At 43.6% G+C, this 6,000-nt stretch overlaps 1 non-coding gene across 1 annotated transcript; it reads right to left on the minus strand.

The window, feature by feature from the left end:
- Positions 1-2,243: 2,243 nt before the first annotated feature.
- TRNAN-GUU (transfer RNA asparagine (anticodon GUU)) lies at positions 2,244-2,317 on the minus strand. Its single transcript has one exon. It is a non-coding gene; the product is annotated as a tRNA-Asn (tRNA).
- Between the last annotated feature and the right edge of the window lie 3,683 nt (positions 2,318-6,000).

Below are 6,000 nucleotides of genomic sequence, written 5' to 3' on the forward strand. Positions count from 1 at the left end.
TAATGCATTTGGTAGTGGGAAGAATGCCTGGCAGAGGCTTGATAAGAAGATAGTTGAAACCATATCCCGGCATGTTGTCTCACTTGTTTCATTCAACGGTGACTTTTAACAGCCGAATCAATTATTACCTTTTCGTAATAGTAACCTTTCATGCTAATGATCAAACTTATATCATGTGTAGGAAACGGCATGAGGTTTTTCATATGCACAGGCTTCCTTGTAAAGTGTCCTTTGACAAACGGGGGCACACGCACTGCTATTGTGACTTCAGCCAGTTTGGTTAGAACCTGTGAGGCTACAGACACGATTGATGAGAATATGAGGGTCGGTTCTCCTAATCGTTTCGCCTTGGTTTTCGGTTAGATATATGGTTTAGCCATTAAGCTCACTTTTGACTTCTAGATCGAGGTGTTTCTCCCTCCGTATCAACGCTTGAATGGGACACTGGAATCATACCATTCAGGGTATAACGTTGCTATTGTGACTGTTAAGGGTTTGCGCAAGGGTCTTCCTGTAGACCTTGAGCTTCATCCAGAGTCCTTGCCCAGAAGGGTGGTAGCTATCGGGCGTGAACCCAAAGGACTGTTATGTGCCTCGATGGGCGAACCTATACTTGGTCGCGAAGACCTGGACAAGCGTAGCGCATTTGGTTGCAAGGACCTTAGGCTGTCAGACTGTCAAATCGCGAAGGTGAATTTCTGTCGCCTCTTTTCTACACGGTGGTTTATATAGATAGTCGCATTGCATCAGACTCCGATGAGGGGGTCACCTTTCCCTCCTTTGGATGCATCCACTATCCTGCTAAACATATGTACTCTATGACTGATGTTTTCTTGTAACAGATTGGGATTGGTGGCCCCCTGGTTAACTTTTTCAATGGGAGCCTCGTCGGCATGAACTTTTACGATGGAAGGCCCAGCGGAACTCCTTGCCTGCCTTGCAAGCAAATCTGTGAAGTCCTGCATCTGTTTGGGCTCGAGTTGGAACGGTATGCTATTCCTTCTCTCTCTCTGCTACTTGCTCTAAATAGTACTCCCACTGTAAAGTAATATAAGATCGGTTAGATCACTAAAGTAGTGATCTAAACGATTTTATATTAGTTTACAGAGGGAGTACAATGGTAAGTTATTCAAGGAGAGCTTAACCACACTGTAAAAACCTCATCGGGCAATAGGAGGAAGACCAGTGAGGCCGTTCGCAGACTGGATGAAGGCCAACACGAGACGAACAACCAAAACCGGTAGGATGGATTCTTTCTATTTCTCGGTGAAACTTTTAGTTGTTTGTGATTGTTCTATTCGACATCCGACTTACAATACAATGTGGAAATTAAACTTTGGATGGCAGGTGGCCGGTGCCGCCGCCGTTCTGGTACCATGGTTGGCTGGAGGTGAGTAGGTTTGGCCCAATGCGCATAAGAGGGCGGGTTCTCCAGTAGATGCCTCCTCACCGCGATGTTGAAATGCTATCGATGTGGGTGGTTTGTTCATCCATGGATGTATGTCATCACCTGTATATATAACTGTGGGTCACGTCGAGTGAATCTAGATTTCTTGCTTTCTTTCTTTTTTTGATGTGTGTGGATCTAAACTCCATGCAGTTATACATTCTTAGTTAGATGGACTTTTATATAATGTCTGATGGACCGGAAGAAGTGCGTGCAATTTTGGCAAACAGAGAGAAATGAGACGGCAGCTTGAGAAGGGAAGGTGTAGTACTTATAGAGATCTAACAACACGTGCCAGGTTAATCGCCGATCAGCGTACGAGAAATACTGACCTCTTCAAATGCAAGGGGATACACCCCTGATCCATGGTATGCATGCAATGTTACAGTCGACAATGGAAGAAAGAACTCTGACCTTGAAGTCAGTGAACAATGGTGGGAATGTGCAAAAAAGAAGAAGAGCAATGATATGAATTTCTCTCTATATAAAAAGAGAAGAGCAATGGTGAGAATTTGCAAAAAAAAAGTTAAAAAATCAAAATAAAAAATGCACTAGAATGAGGTTACAGTCGACAATGGAAGAAGGAACTCCGACCTTGAAGTCAGTGGACAATGGTAAACGTAGAGGTGGTTAAAGTCGACAATGGAAGAAAGAACTCCGACCTTGAAGTCAGTGAACTATGGTGGGAATGTAGAAAAAAGAAAAAGAGCAATGGTACGAATTTTTCTCTATATAAAAAGAAAAGTGCAATGGTGAGAATTTGCAGAAAAAGTAAAAAAATCGAATATAAAAAAAGCGCTAGAAGGAGGGCTCGAACCTCCGACCTTGTGGTTAACAGCCACACGCTCTAGCCAACTGAGCTATTCCAGCTTTGTGATTTAATTTATATAGAACCTTAATTATTATGTTTATCTCTCCTCTGAATTCCTCCAAACGCATGCATTCAACATGCAGATAATGGCCGAAAATATGTAGATTTTGGCTGACCGAAAAAGGAAACGACGAAAGGCATGTGAATGTAAGCTTTCTTGCTAAACAATACTGATAGACATTATTCTGCCTTAAATTTCTACTAGACCGGATATCAGACTATAGTTTACAGGCACTAGCTAGAATCGTTCAGTTATTTTTTGTAAAGCTTACTAACGTAATCTTTCACTTTGGTTTATTGGCGCATGCTCTCCTCGTTAGCCATGGAACCACCAACCACGTACTACTGTCTCGTCAGCATCGAGCCCTCTCATTTGTGTCACCCCGTACGTAGCATGTTGTTCACGTCTTCTATGTTTTGGCTGTTCATTTGTTCACAAGAAGGTTGCGGACAACACATGGCCTTTCATTAAGTAGACCTGACAAGGCTATCAACCCGTAGAAGCTTGGAGCAACTCCCTCCTCAAACTCACTTTTACATCTTACCATACATATCTTTGTGCATGTGAAAACATATACATTTAGTATAGCCGCTAGCCAATATATTTCGAGATTTCCTCAGTGCCTCTCGCAGGGAGCATCGGCTCAAGAAAATGTTGCTACTATTTTTAGTGTAAATATCATATGTGGGAAGGTGAGGACGATAAGTTGAATGTTTATCCAGTGCCTCAAAGGCGGCAAATATTTCAAGAAAATCTTCTAAAAGTTGAAAAGTAAATAATCACTCACTTAGGAGGCAATTGCTTTTGGCTCCCTCTCTAAAATGGTTAGTGTTTCTAGTTCGTGTGATCTAGCATGCCATTTCTTCTTTAAAAAATACACTTACAAGGCTTTAAATGAGCTTGTCGTGAGAGCCACGACTCATTCTTTTCCGATGTTTCCCCCTCTCGCTAACCTAGGCGAGCGGCCGGGTGGATGATCTATCCCCGGCGAGTCTGAGGGCCCTCTCCCCTTTAGTTTATTGCTTCGATGATTGGAGGGGATGGAGACTCCAAGGCTTCAATCCGAAGGTGGTAGTGTTATGAATAAATTTTGGGTTGTCTCTTCGGCGGTGGTGCTAGTGTCACTATCGATGTGGAATATGGTCTCCTCACCTTGCCCTCATACCGGTTACGCTGCTTCGCATCGGTGGGAGGCATGTGTAAGATGGTGTGTCCCTAGATATGGCTCTTCGGGCATGTCGTTTTCTTCTGCATTTTGTCTTGGTCGCATTGTTCTGTAGAGCAGACAATATGGTTATATGTCATGATTCTCCGGCTCCAGTTCTAACCGAGGATAGTTGACCAACCTTGTTGATGTGGAGCATCGCACAGCATCAACTTGTCAAGTGTCCCATTGTCAAGAGACACACGCATCACCCACGTCATATATATAAAGTTAAATCTCCCCCTTTACACATGTGTATTGACCTTCCTATCATTTGCCCTATAGGTTTGAGACGAATGACGAACATGCAATGGAGAAGGTCACCATATGTGAGGGAAGCATGGAACAAAAAAGGAACCACGAAGAAGGATACTACTAGATTATTAGCTAAGGTAATAGACCCCTGATCCATGCCAAGCATGCAACGTTACTGTCGACAATGAAAAGAAAGAAAGACTCTGATCCATACAGGAAGAGCAACTAATGTTGGGAATCTAGAAAGAAGGCAATGAACAGTTTACAAAAACGAAAATAGCAATGGTGTGGTGTGAATCTACAAAAAATAAACAAGAGACAAATTGTGGAAATTTATTATTATTATTATTATTATTATTGTTGTTGTTGTTGTTGTTGTTGTTGTTGTTGTTGTTGTTGTTGTTGTTATAAAGAGCCAATGACGAACATGCAATGTAGGAGTTCACTATATGCGAGGGAAGCATGGAACGAAGAAGGAATCACGAAGATGAAGTGGAGAAGGCGATGCCGGAATGCACCAAGGAGAAGACTCATGGAAACCCTAGAACTTTTGACCATCCCGCTCGGAACTTCCAGGCATACCCCTACGTGACCTCGACAACCTTTCGGAAAATCCGGAATCATGCCCCGAACCTTTTGGACTATTCTGGAACTTTCGGCCTCGCCTGCGCCAACACTTGCAAACCTTACATACATCCCGGAACTATCCCGAATTCTACCCTGGAACATCCGGCCCCAGAGCCTCCGGGCAGCCCCGGAACTGCTGGCATGCCTAAATGCAGTGATTTAGGGCATGGGCCCATGTATCTTTCCATTTTCACTATCCCCTTCATGGGTGGTCACGCGGCAAACGGCGAATCACGATGACATGGCCACTGATCGAGGCCCTGGTGGGCGTTCTGGTTTTCTGGCTGTGATCTATATGCACCCAAAACATGAGTTGTGTGATCTGATTTTGTGACTTTCACGCAGGTGTGACTAAAGTGCACCCACTGCACTAGTTTTGTGACCTCTAGCTAGTGTCAGTTTTACTCACAAAACGGAGACTGCAGCGGCTTTATTTGGCTGGGGAATAAAGAACTAATCTTGTTGTTGTCGCTAAACTAATAATGCTCGGCGAGACATCCTTGGCCATTCAATATCCGTCTTTATATCGCATTGTTCAACGACGTGAGGTGTTCGTTGCTACGGTGTTTCAATCTATCCCCCTTAATATTCAGTTCAGACGGTCGTTAGTGGGCAATCGTTGGGAAGATTGGCTCCTTCTAGTTCGGAGACTAATGGATGTACAGCTTTCTCAACAACCCGATGAATTACGCTGGAAACTGACTAGGTCTCGAGTATTCACGCTTAAATCAATGTATATTGATGTAATTAATTCGAGCTCCATTCCTACCTCCAAGCATGTTTGGGCTGTCAAAGTTCCTTTGAAAATAAAAGTGTTTATGTGGTTTGTCCATAAACAAGTTATTTTAACCAAGAATAACTTGATTAAGCGTAATTGGACAGGACCTACGAGGTGTAGCTTCTGTGATCGGGACGAGACGATCAAACATCTCTTTCTTGATTGCCTGTTTGCCAGAGTCCTTTGGCGGATGGTTCACATTGCCTTTAATATTACTCCACCGAATTCTGTCACTACGTTATTTGGGACATGGCTCACTGGGATTGAGCCTGACTTAGCGAGACATATTCGTGTTGGAGTTTGCGCTTTGTTGTGGACTATCTGGACTTGCAGAAATGATTTGGTTTTTAACAGAACATCACGTATTCACTTTTTGCAGGTTATTTTCCGAGCCACGGCCGTGATCCATTCATGGTCGCTACTCACTCCGATGGAGGCCAGGGAGCATTTGGTTACTGAATCTATCCGCTGGGAGATGGTAGCTCGGGATATCTTCAACCGGTTTGGATGGCGGTCATGTAATAGGATAGGCAATTAGTTTACCTATCTATCTTTAGCCAGCCGGTTGTGGCGTCTTATCTTGGCTAGTTTGTGTTTCTAGCCTCTTCAGCTCTGTGTGAGCTATCTTTTTAGTACTTTTCAGTCGGAGATTTTGGAACCTTATTGGAACCTTTTATTTAGTTAATAAGATGGCCGTATGCATCACTCTGATGCAGAGGCCGGGGCGATCCCCCTTTTCGAAAAAAACTAATAATGCTCGGCCGGTCATCTTACTTTACAGAGAGCAGAGGGAGAACAGACTCTCGGCGCCCAAAGG

Source organism: Triticum aestivum, chromosome 4D (genome assembly GCF_018294505.1).
Source record: "Triticum aestivum cultivar Chinese Spring chromosome 4D, IWGSC CS RefSeq v2.1, whole genome shotgun sequence".
NCBI lineage: Eukaryota > Viridiplantae > Streptophyta > Magnoliopsida > Poales > Poaceae > Triticum > Triticum aestivum.